This window comes from Dendropsophus ebraccatus, chromosome 4 (genome assembly GCF_027789765.1).
Source record: "Dendropsophus ebraccatus isolate aDenEbr1 chromosome 4, aDenEbr1.pat, whole genome shotgun sequence".
NCBI lineage: Eukaryota > Metazoa > Chordata > Amphibia > Anura > Hylidae > Dendropsophus > Dendropsophus ebraccatus.
The window spans coordinates 93,471,541-93,485,609 of NC_091457.1; positions in this window are offsets into that span (position 1 = coordinate 93,471,541).

The window sequence follows — 14,069 nt, forward strand, 5'->3', positions numbered from 1 at the left end:
TTTTTGATTGTCCTGCATTCTTTGTATCCCTTTGTGGATCCTTTTTTGTTTGATTTGAAATTGTATAAAGTTTAGGTTACATTTACACTTAGGGAGTACGCAAACCATGCCAATTCAGTTCTATGTTAAATTGTGCCATGGACAAGGGTTACTAGGTGGTAACAGCAGTGGTCCAGTTGGTGCTACTTGGGCACTTGTCACTGTGGCCAGGAGTGATGATATCCACCCCCGGGCACACTAGCACTGGGCTTTGTATGGGTAGCACAAATGTGCAGGTGCAGCGGAGAGTAATGAACACAGAGTCCAGCACTTAACCAGAATAGCATTAAAGGGGAACTCCACATAAGTAAAAATTTGTTTTCTATTAAAAGTTATATAGATGTGTCTATATAATGTATTACCATATCTGTACAGCTCTGCCACACTGGTGGCTGATAGAAATCCAGGAAGTGACGAAAAATGATCTCTGTGCCAATTCACATTGTCTCCTGCTCCTTCTGCTATCCCCCCCCCCCCCTAGGAGACAAATCTTCCATGCCTCTGTCTCACACTGTGTGTGTTTGCTGAGATCAGGCTGATGATGCAGACGGGGGCAGGGCGTGATGTCCTAGGAGGCTTGGCTGGATCCCCCAATCCCCCAAGCGATTCAGGTAGAGAATACAGTGCTGTGTGGTGTTACAGGTAGAGAATACAGCCTGCTGTGTGGTGTTACAGGTAGAGAATACAGCGTGCTGTGTGGGTGAAACTACAATGAAATGATAAAGTACTGCAAATTATTTAGTAGCACAATGAAACTGCAATGTGTGAACACAGCCTAGATGTTCTGCAACAGATCTGGGTGGGGAATGGGCAGGGTGGGGGTCTGTGATGAACAGCTGAGGGAAAGCATTGCATTCTGGAACCTGTAGTACTGTGTATAACTGCTCAACCAGGAAGTGCAGAAACACAAAACAGAACAAAACCCCCCAAAGCAAATGGATTTTCGGTAGTTTCAAAACTGGAATAGATAGGTAAGTAATGCTATATGCTTTTGCAGAAGGTTTATTCCCCCCCCCCCCTCTACTTGGAGTTCCCCTTTAACTCGAGATCTTCAGTGTAATAGAAAACAGGTAAAATGAGTGCAAAAGATAATCACAAAAACAGAATAAAACTGTGTCCTTTCTCTTGGTGGATAAAACGGAAGTTGAGCTTGGGTACTGAGGTGTAGATAATAGGTTGTGAACAATAGTTGAGTTAAGTAAGTTCAAGGACAAGTGCCATGAAAAACTTTTTCCCAGTAATTGAAGCACATTACAAAGTTATATAACTCTGTAATGTGCTTCAATCACCTATCTGCCTCCCTTCCCTGTCTTTTCCCCCCTCCACCCCCCACCAGGAAGTGTCCTGACTCATACAGACCTGATTACTGTCGTCACCATCACCAAGCTCTTCTCTCAGCTCCTTCTCCTGTTACACTAGCCTCCCCCCTTCCCTGCCTTGTCAGGTGACTCAGCTTGGTCAGCTCCCATTGGCTGAACAACTGCAAGCCATCACTTGTCACATGTCATGCTTATCTTCCCTCATACCCTCTCTCCTGCTGCCCTGGACTCAGTGAAGGAGTCATGTCACTAGAGAAGATAAGTTGAGCAAGCAGAGTCACCTGACAAGGAGGGGAGGGGGAGGCTGATGTAACAGGACCTAGAGCAGCCCTCCTGCTGATGACTCATCCTCACAAGAAGGAGCTGCCTGGTGACGGTGAGGACAGTAATCAGGTCTGTGTGAGTCAGGACATTTCCTGGTGGGGGATGGAGGGGGGAAAAGACAGGGAAGGGAGGCAGATAGGTGATTGAAGCACATTACAGAGTTATATAACTTTGTAATGTGCTTCAATTGCTGGGAAAAAGTTTTTCATGGCACTTGTCCTTTAAGGAAGTGTAGCTGAGTTGAGTAGGTTCAGGGTCTGTCTATGGGACCTTGCAATACTCTGCCGGGGTGGTTTGTAGTGAGTTTGTATAGAAGAAGACTCTTGTACTCATAGTAAGAATAAGCAGATAAGAGAAAGAATGCGTTTTGCCAAACAAGTGCAGTGAGTGTCAAGTTTGGTATTACAAGTCCCAGGCTTAAACAATTGGGTGAAGGTAACCTTTTAAGATTAGTAGGCCGAGTAAGATCCAATGGAGTACGTCAGCATTGTGCGTTTTGCTCCAGTGCAGACTAATCCTAGTGTGGGATAGTCCTGACGATAGAAGAATCCCTGGCGTAGGCAAGGTTGAACGCAGGAGCAGGGGCGGACACAGACTCCAGAGGGCCCCTGTGCAGAAAATGTGCATGGGCCCCTCATATGTGATAAGGCCAGCGATACGATTTTACCTACCTGCACCGTACCTGTATGACTACATATATATAGGCCTCTTGCTCAGAAGCTCCGGCACATTAGAGAGTCCCTGATAGGGTTAACTTATAGTTGGACCATTTCTTACCTTGGAAAACTTCTGATATGACACTAGAAAGAATGTTTTGTCTCAAGAACTATTTCCCTCAGAGACATGTTTATCAGCGTTCAAGGCCATTCTCAGAGGAAAGCTGCCTGTCTGTTACAGTGGGAATAATGTGAAAGTATCATTGCACAGAATGTATTGTTCTAACCTTTTTGAATAATAATAATGAATACTAATATAGATGCCATTGCGCATGACTGAATATCTAAATCACTAGCACCGCCTCATCTATGTCTTATTAGCATTTGTTACCACCCTATATTTTATCTGTCTATAAAATGTGATTACCATAATAAAACTTGGCCATTTTCTCCAGGCTTATAATCATGATACATTGTCTTATCTGTGTCAGTGACGTATAAGTAACGAGCTGGTAATACTGCAGGATTCCAACTCTAGATATAATTAAAAAACCATCCTTTACCTGGGTTTTTGGCTTCTCTCCATAGAGAGAGGTCAACATATAAATTTAACCTTAACATTTGGCGCCCTTGGCAGGGACTCAGCCTCTTGCAAACTAGAACGCAGACAGACGGGATGTGGTGATTTATCCGTCATCGGACGCGCAGATATAACTGGCCAGGTAAGAAAGACTTTCCTTTCTTACGTACTATCTGTGCCTCAGGGGAACGGATCTAATGAGATTCCCGTCACCTGTGTTCTCTATATGTTTGTAAAGCTGAGTCTAATTGTTAGACAAAGAACTCTGTAACCCAGGATAGGACAAGGTTAAAGTGCTGCATTGCCGTCGCAAACTGTTGTGTGATTGAGATAAGCTGTTGCTGTATTTATGCTGAATTAAGGAAAGGGATTGCCGAACATGATCACTTCTGCGTCCTTACGGGGAGGCTGTGATTAATGCTTAACCCTTGTAATACAGCATGGCATCGAGAACAGCTGCGAGGTCACAGACAGCAGGCACATAACTTTTGGAGTGAACGGGTTCCTGATAAGTGATATCTGTCTCGAGCAGCGGGAACAATACTTGTATTGATCCCATTATTTGTGCTTGTACTGTGGTAGAGAGCAGGTCAGAAGATCTGTGAAATACCCCCTTGCCCCCTAGGAGGAATTAGCAACGAGGGACAGTAGGTTGCTGTAGTGCGTCGCCATAGTGTGTCACTGTGACGGCTGGGCCTATAGCGGCTGTGCTTGTTAAAACCTAAGGTTTAGGTTTCGTTCCCCAATACGCTACCTAGGGATTAGCTGAGCAAGGATGAGACAGTTATTCACTAAAAGAAGGGATCCCCAGTCTCCACAAGAAGTTTATGTGAAGCTGATGTGAAGCTAAGGAAGAGATAGTTAGCGATGGGCATGAGAAGATGCAGTGCAAGATCTAGAACAGATCTTTAGGAGGTTTGATATGAAGGCAGATACATGCCTTAGCCCCACCAACCTCTGGCTCTCTGACCAACACTTGGGAAACCCCTTACACTCCTGTGCACACTTATTTTTGCCTTGTGGGTAGGTAACCAGACCTACATGTAACATGCAGGGCAAATGGGTCCTTGGAATTTCCAGGAACCTTAGGGTCAATGTAAGTACTATCCCTAAGGGGGAATCAAGGATTAGAGTTCTAAGAGGGGAGGGTGTGGAGTAGATTGATGAGAGCCAGAGGGTCAGACAGAAGGAAAACATTTAGGATAATGGGTGGGAAGCACAGGTCCAGCTGGGTGGACATGTCATGTGCCGGTGACCAACAATATCTAGATAAGACAGAATATTGTAGTGTGTGTGGCAGACCCAAGCCACATCATTATGTTACACCATTGTACCCAGTTTATATCTGTATACAAACCCCAGATCCTGCGAAAAGCCAACCTACGTCCAATGGTGGCGTATAGACCCTTTGTTCTGCAGGAATCTTCCCCTTGGTCGGCTGTTGAAGTAGTTACTTTGATTTAAAGTGCCCCTTACCTGATAGTAAGACCAATGCCTTTGTGGAGGTGGGCAGCCTAACCTCAAATAGTGTACAGTGCCATGTAAGTGTCTGAGTACAAAGCCACGTACTCAGACAAGGAGAACAGTCCAGCTCATTGCTAGATACAGTACTGAGAGAGCTGAAGAGGTTAATTAATGCTGCGTAGTGAAGCAGCATACAAAGTTGTTTTTTTTTTTGTGTGTGTTATTTGTTATGTTTTGTACAAGGCCATCAACCAGCTCTGAGGGCTGCAGATCACATGCAAGCAGCATTAGAAAAAAAAAAAAGAATCAGAGCTGTTAGTGTAATGTAATGTACGCTCCTACATTATACTGTATTTCAGCCAGTCTTACTAAGCTGGTGTTCCCCTCTAGAAGTATGTTACGTGTTACAAAATGTTGATCATTTTCTGTTGTCCCGACCGTGGAACATTTGCTTATTTAGCTACGCCACTTTTCTGTAATCAGCCCTCAAAGATGGCGACGGAAAGCCAACCACTCCCTATATCATCCACGTCTGTATTATAATTGTGACGTCTCAAAACCATGCCCTAAGCCAACACCCCTATATCCGGTTATCTAGTCCGGTGGCCATTTCAACTCCTGGCATTTCTGTCCTCCGCCCATACTGCTTAGTGTCACTGAGGGGGCGGGCACAGGACTCTCCGATAGAGTCTAACAACTGTTTTGCACATTTATTAATGAATATTATTACCTGATGGTGAAGAAAGTTAGACAAAGGTTTGTTGGAGGGAAAAGCAATGAGACTGTTTGAAGGAGCTGGGTCTATTAGACCTATTAGTGTATAAGATTGTTATACGGAAGTGTCAGTAGGAGGAGTCAGAGAGAAAAAGTACGTTTTATTAGGAATGTCAAGAGAAAAGTTATAATTGGTAAAGATCAAACGCAGAATTTTGTGCACTTATTAAGAACCCAATGGTATAAGGAGCCTGTAGTAACTTATTACTGTAACTTACACATTTGTATTTAAAAAGTATGTTGTAGGTATATATATGTATCCCAATATATATTGTAAGCAGATTTTCTTTAAGTGTGTGTCCCCAACGTATGATATTTCAAAGAAGAAGAAAAGCTGCCATAGAGCGGCTGACGCAACGTTCACGCAGACAAACCCTGAAGGGTGATGGATGATGGATGAAACTGGTGATGCAGTGGTTTCTATGCTCTTCCCAAGGTAACAGCGTACAAAGCGTACAAGGGAACGGGGAGATGCTTCCAGTCTCTTCCTGAGGTAACCGTACATAGTGTACAGGTGGAGGGGGAGATGTGGATCTGTTTGTTTTTAAGTCTTTTCCAGAGACAATCAGCAACAAGCTGAGAGACCAGCGGATGGAGAGAAGGTACAGGGTAAAGATGGCATGCAGATAGTAAGTAAGTAACTGTGTTTGCCGCCTGCCTTGTATCCCACTGTAAGTTATCTGACAAAACCAGCAGAAGGCAGCCATGTGTAATGTGATGTAGTATCCTCAGATTGGGCGGCCCAGGGGACAACAAATATAGCAGAGAGGGTTGTGTACGGCTGTATTATCTACACCTGTCATAACCTACTGTAAGTAACACCGTAAAGTGCCTGTCTGCATAGTCTGTCATCTTCCTGCCTGTTTCAGGGAATGTAAGTGGACGTCATCCACCTGCCACAGGTGGTCCATATAGGTATGTCCTTGTCTGTATTGGTGTCTTCTTTACAGGTCAAGCCAAAACTATGGGAGACGACAAAGCCAATGTCTGAGGTGATACTAGTGGCCTTAAAAGAAGCGATATAACTGAGGCCAAGAGTCCAAGTGTCTGTAAAGAGGCCTGTCAGTCAAAAGATGGGTTTAAGGATAAAGGATCCATACCAATGCTACTATTACAAAAAGAATCATATGATATATATTATTCTCATAAAAAGGCTTTGAAACCTTAGGTGATGTATCGTTTACACTTTGCTTTTATTTCTATGGTGGTTATCTTATGTGTAATATGTGATGATCTCAGTGAAACAAGAGACAATTCAGTAGGATCCAAATATTATATCGGTAATAAACGCCCAGTCACTTCATATTATTGGTCTATGTATTATACTATATGATTATGTACAGGAAGAGATGTGACCATGCGACCAGTCATTAGTCCTGTGTGATCTAATCATAAAGACGTTTTCTAGGTACAAAATGAAGTAAAAAGACTAAAAAGAAGTGGAAATTTTGAGAATCCGGTACTGAAGATTGTGAATTCACTAATTGGTTATTATAAGTGAATCTAGAGGTTACATAGTAGGTCACATTGTGGAGATTTATTGCATTTATCTGTTGTGCTGTTTTTGGTTTATGTATCAATCAACTTTTCATTTTGCTTTTGCCATGAGATAAGATTTGTTCACATCTAAACTTTTTATTTTCAGAAACTTTTTAAAGTTAGTTGTTGTGACTTTCCAATACCCACATGATACCAAAGTGGTAGAGTCCTTGTGATAGAGTCACGTCTGTTATATACAGTGAAGAACTCATTGTCTGATCACTCAGTGTCACAGGGAGACGTAGGAGTGACAGGAGACTAGGTTAGGTTCGGGACGGAGGATTGTCTTACCTTTAAAGCAGTCCTACGGTAAAGGGACCTAGAGAAGGGGGCTACATCTGTAGTCAAGATTAGGGACAAATCTTAGGGACAGGAGTGATGAGACAATAAGGTTTGGTTATTTTGATAAAATCCGGAGAGGTATTTGTCATATATATATGATTGTTTGAGTATTGATAATAAGCTTTTATTTGTCTTGTTGTAACTAAGCTGTATATTGATGTATACTATACAGACTCACCCATTGTTTAGTATTTTCTTTCGGTTATTGCAGATCTTACTACCACATCTGCTGTAAGTTTGTTCCGCCATCTATAACTTTCAATAAAACGTATGGTACTATTTTTGTCTATCCTATGGTGATGCCCATAAACTAATGGGAGTCCTTCAGGGTCTCTTCCAAGTGGTCTTATGCATAATACTGATCTGTTTTTCAGTAAAAGTGTTCATGTGTATTTTCTCTCGTATAAAACCTCGACAAACAGGAAGAAGCTTCACCCTCATATAAGAGACTAACGTTACTATGCTTTCTTTCTCTTATCGGTTCTCTTGAATCTGTGCCGCCTGGACATTTCTGGAGGTTGGATGCTGTACTAGTACTTGGAGGATGTTTTCACCTGTGGTCCCTTGATCAACCTGCGGCTGAGGGTAGAGTCCTTAAAACCTCCGGCTACGACCCAACCACCAGTGATGAACCATATCCATGCTCCACGGATGTCAAATGGGGGAATGATAAGGCCAGCGATACGATTTTACCTACCTGCACCGTACCTGTATGACTACATATATATAGGCCTCTTGCTCAGAAGCTCCGGCACATTAGAGAGTCCCTGATAGGGTTAACTTATAGTTGGACCATTTCTTACCTTGGAAAACTTCTGATATGACACTAGAAAGAATGTTTTGTCTCAAGAACTATTTCCCTCAGAGACATGTTTATCAGCGTTCAAGGCCATTCTCAGAGGAAAGCTGCCTGTCTGTTACAGTGGGAATAATGTGAAAGTATCATTGCACAGAATGTATTGTTCTAACCTTTTTGAATAATAATAATGAATACTAATATAGATGCCATTGCGCATGACTGAATATCTAAATCACTAGCACCGCCTCATCTATGTCTTATTAGCATTTGTTACCACCCTATATTTTATCTGTCTATAAAATGTGATTACCATAATAAAACTTGGCCATTTTCTCCAGGCTTATAATCATGATACATTGTCTTATCTGTGTCAGTGACGTATAAGTAACGAGCTGGTAATACTGCAGGATTCCAACTCTAGATATAATTAAAAAACCATCCTTTACCTGGGTTTTTGGCTTCTCTCCATAGAGAGAGGTCAACATATAAATTTAACCTTAACATATGCAAACCACGCCACCACATACCTCAACATACTCACCTGGCCTAGCGCAGTCTCCCAGCGTGTCACTTGTGTACCAGGGAGCTGGGAGAATGGACAAATGCTGCACTGGGCAAGGTGAGTATGTGTATGGAGGAGACTCTTGTGGCTGGAGGTACAATAATGCCTCCAGCCGCAAGAGAGATATATGTATGTATATAGGTAACTGTTGTTACTCAGACAGTATCCCTCACCTGCAACACTTCTGCCATCCTTCGGGTGAGGGTGTGACGTTGCAGGCCGCTCTTATCTGCTGGCGTTGTGGCTTGCCCTCCTCTGATTCTCTGTCCCAAGGTTGGGGGGGGGGGCGTTAGGGTGTTGTGTGGGCCACTGTAGTGCGTCTTCCAGGGGGTGGGGGGTTGATATGGAGGGGGGGTTGTGGGCCGCTTTCATCCGCCATATCACATATGACAGCACACTCCTCACCTCATTACACGTCATACACTCCTTACTTCATCGCACTGCACACTCCTTACCCCATCACACATAGCACTGCACACTCCTTACCCCATCACACATAGCACTGCACACTCCTTACCCCATCACACATAGCACTGCACACTCCTTACCCCATCACACATAGCACTGCACACTCTTTACCCCATCACACATAGCACTGCACACTCCTTACCCCATCACACATAGCACTGCACACTCCTTACCCCATCACACATAGCACTGCACACTCCTTACCCCATCACACATAGCACTGCACACTCTTTACCCCATCACACATAGCACTGCACACTCCTTACCCCATCACACATAGCACTGCACACTCCCTACCCCATCACACATAGCAATGCACACTCCTTACCCCATCACACATAGCAATGCACACTTACCTCATCACATACTCAAGAACACTCCCACTCTTATGCTCCATTCCAGGTGAGGGTTTGGGGGGAGGGGCTGCTCTGATGAGTAGGGTGCAGACCACTCTACTGCCCGGGGAAGGGGGGAGGGGAGAACAGAGTCCGGCAGCTGTGCACGGGCTAGGAGGTAGAGGCGCGTGCCTAGGGCCGATTCTAAATTTTCCGGCGCCTGAGGCAAGAATTGACATATAGTCACATATACACAAAGTCAGGTACATATATACACATACAGTCACATATACACTCAGTCAGGTACATATACACACATACAGTCACATATACACACAGTCAGGTAAATATATACACATACAGTCACATATACACTCAGTCAGGTACATATACACACATACAGTCACATATACACATATAGTCAGTACACTCAGTCAGGTACATATATACACATACAGTCACATATACACTCAGTCAGGTACATATACACACATACAGTCACATATACACATATAGTCAGTACACTCAGTCAGGTACATATATACACATACAGTCACATATACACTCAGTCAGGTACATATATACACATACAGTCACATATATACACAGTCAGGTACATATATACACATACAGTCACATATACACTCAGTCAGGTACATAAATACACATACAGTCACATATATACACAGTCAGGTACATATATACACATACAGTCACATATACACTCAGTCAGGTACATATATACAAAGTCAGGTACATAAATACACATATAGTCACATATACACTCAGTTAGGTACATATTAGGGATGGTCCGAACCTGCCGAGGTTCGGGTTCGTATGAACGCGAACGCTCGGCAGCAGATTCCCGCTGTCTGCCCGCTCTGTGGAGCGGGCGGATACAGCGGGAGGAACGCCTGGAAAACTGGGATACAGCCTATGGCTATGGCTGTATCCCAGTTTTCCAGGCGGTCCTCCCGCTGGATCCGCCCACTGCACGGAGCAGGCAGACAGCGGGAATCATTACCGAGGGTTCGGGTTCGTATGAACCCGAACCGAACTCGGTTTGGACCATCCCTAGTACATATATACACATACAGTCACATATACACTCAGTCAGGTACATATATACACGGTCACATGCTGTACTACACTGAGGTACTTATGGTGTCCTCCCCTCTCCTGTATGTTGCTGGGCAGTTGCCTGCAGGGGGAAGGGAATGCCCTGTAACCCCCTGTATACTGTGCCTTGTGTAGCAGATCTCCTCCTCGAGCAGTGTAATGGGGTCCAGCTGTTAGCACGCACAGTCAGTTCTGGCATGGTTGAGTGCAGGGGAGGCTGGTGCCACCCCCCTCAAGGGCTGTGTGATCTGCTGCCTTAGCGTGGGGGAGGCGGCTATGAGGGCACCGGACTCCAGCTGTTTACTTAGGCACCAGGAAACTTGAGGAATGTGCATGCCTCAATGTAGCCAGCCCCAGCCCTCTCCCTCTCGGGGCCCCTGTGCAGCCAGTGCGATAGGTCCCCCACTGCGCAGGAGACTGTTACCCCACCTTTGGGTTTAGCACAGCTACAAGAGGTAAGGTGTAAGCGTGTAATAGGTGAGGACAGTGTGAGTAAACTGCCCACAGCAACCAATCACAGTTCAGCTTTCAGCTCTGGAAAGGATACGCTTAAAACTTGTTGTATATTGCCAGGATATTTTTCTATTCCAGTATGGTGCACTGTGCTGTCTCAGTCACTTACTGGCTGAGCGGGATGTCACTCCTGAGACAAGCTTGTCTTGTAAGTAATGGCAGACATCGGGGGGACACTGACGACCGCATCAGGACACCAGGGGAGCGCGGAGAGATAAGCATACAGTAATATGTTTGTTATGTTTCCTTATATAGCAGCAACATGTTAAAAATGTTCTAGCGCCGCATAACCCTTTAAGCAATTTTCTCATCTATAAACCAGAGCTGCCCTGTGATACATGATCACATTATTTCCTCTCTCAGGGCCATAGAATGTAATAAGATGTGAGAAGCTTTCTTACAATGTCTCCCAGGCTGTTTGGTTTTGGAACATCCATCTCAGCTTATGTATAAAATATAGGAGAATATAGCAGAGCATACAGCGCTATTTTGTTTGCTAAAATACCTGTAGGTATCTGTCATGTAATTAATGTTGTGCCACCATTATTTCTATTGTTCTGCACTTATGATGAAGCAGAATAGAAATACTAGCACATATGTGACCAGTTGTATCAGGATTAGGGAGGTTGGCAAACTTTATACAAAAAATACATTAGTTATCGTCGGGCCTTTTGACCCTTTTTTGTCAAAAAGGATTTATGACTATGAATTGATATATCCAAAATGCATGAATTGTTCTTTTCCATTTCATCAAGTGAATTTTCTACTTTAATGTTCCATGTTGTGAACTACTTTTATATGCTTTCAATAAATATGAAAATTTATAACCTACAGAGAGCGCTGGATTATCAACTTAGTTATGTCATTATTTTTCCATAGAAAGGTTCCTAGAAAATCATAATCTTCTCCATGCACTCTGTATTATTCTCCATTGCCCTTTGGTGCAGGGTTTTTCTTCTCTGAAACATAAATCTTAAAGGGGTATTCCACTCAAACATAAATTTTGATATGTTGCTACGCATGGTGAGACTAACGATTCCTTACAAACTTGTTATTAAGCTATTTAGTCTCCTTCTCCCAGTTCTGAGCTGCTGTTTTCTGCTAAAGACACAAAAACGTGTGAGCTTTTCTCTCTGTTGCTCCCTCCTACCCCCTCCCTTCTGAGATGCTGATGTAAACAAGTCACTGGCAGGCTTTATCTGCAACTTTTTAATGCTGGGAGGATTAATCTGAGGTCAAGCTGCTGATGTACTCACAGGCCCAGATTCATCAAAGGGTGTAAAATATACACTGTTGTAAACTCCCCCAAGCAACCAATTACAGCTCCTCTTTCATTTTACCAGAGCTGCATGCTGAGCTGTAATTGGCTATGGACAGTTTACACCAGTGTCTATTTTACACCCTTTGATAAATCTCCCACCGGCATTACAACGTTGCTGCAAAGTTGCAGATATGGACTTGTTTACATCAGTCATCATTGAGGGGGGGAGGGGGAGACGGAGAGGAGAGCTCACACACTGTTTTATGTGTCTTTAGCAGAAAGCATCAGCTCAGAACTGGTAGAGGGAGACTGAAGAGATAATAAGTATGGAATGATTTGTCTCACCATGGGCAACATATGAAAAGTTATGTTTGAGTGGAATACCCCTTTAAGCAACTTTAATTTGACATTTATACTAAAGAACAAGCTCTAGATACACACGAGAATGCACACCTACAGCAGTAGAAAACCAACAGTCATGCAACTATAGGGATAGCAATTAAAACTGGGCCTGAACAGGTTGGGGGGCCTATAGTCCACCTAAACACTAGTTCACACGAAACAATTTTTTAGGAATATTGATCTGATTGTAAACAGTGACAGTATGGGAGTCCTCACATATTGTCTAAGTATTCATAATTCTATAAGTTTCTATTTTTATTGGAAAGTTGGATGACAAGTACTTTTTTTCACATTATTACAGTTCTGTTATCTGGAGATTAACAGCAGTCTATAGGTGCTTAGTTACATAAGGGCTCTATTTCCGGGGCCCCAGGACCCCTCTTATGCCTGGCAAGGCCTGTAATGCTGATTAGGAGAAGTGCTGGACATCATGTTCCTTTTCTCCTTTTACAATGTTTCTTTTGTTTAGTCAGATATTGTTCCAACATTTCCATAATGTTCAGTAATCAGAGCCCTTCTCGTCAGCGCCATCCACAGCCTGATCCCAGATACAAGAGCTTAAGGCAGCGGGGAGACCCTCTCATCGAGCGTACCCAGGCCCACACAATGCTTCAGAGTTCATTCAAATGCTGCTGCAATCTCCTAGATTATTTTTGAAAGCTTTACATAAGAAGAAAATGTCACGTTATAATATTTCTCTGCTGAGCTCAGGACGGATTATGTTTTTCTCTGTCCAAGTTTGTAACCATAAAAGTACAGAAGTGACTCTACAACCTAATTACCAGTAATTAATAGTAATTACTGCCATGTATTTGTAGGACCGGGCATAATAAAGAATTACTGGGGCTCCCTGCCTAGATCTACCTATTTCCATAGCATGGCCTAGTGAGTCCAGAAAATGAGTCTATGTTCCCCTAATCATTCAAATGTAAATGAGGGCGGGGGTATAATGGAGGGAAGAGATGCAAGGGAACCCAATAGGGCACTGATATTTTAACTATGTCTGATGCACATGCGCAAGCTGTATGCAATGTGATAGGGTGGGTTCGCACTACGGAATTCTCGCGGATAAACTCTGCGGAATTCCGCCGGCTGTACGCGCGCCTTTCCGCCGGCTCCATAGACACCATTCTATGGGCCGTCTGATTCCGCATTCCGCCAAAAGAACTGACATGTCAATTCTTTCGGCGGAATGTGGAATCAGCCGGCCCATAGAATGGTGTCTATGGAGCCGGCGGAAAGGCGCACCTCCGTGAGCGCGTACAGCCAGCGGAATTTCGCAGAGTTTATAAGCGAGAATTCCATAGTATGAACCCACCCATACTGGGTATAGTTTAGTATGTGTATTAATGGCACCAAATACATGCATACTTAGCGTTAATGGTTTACTGTGGAAGGAGATTCAGTGATTTTGTCCCCTGTGGACCAGCTAAACAAAGGGCAAGTATTAGGGCACCCTTACATGCGGTGATACCAACTGTGGCTGTCACATGTGATCCTGCATTGAAGATGACTTTTGGACTTGCCGCTGTAAAACCCATATGGTTTACCCGAGCCAATACAGTTTTGCCCA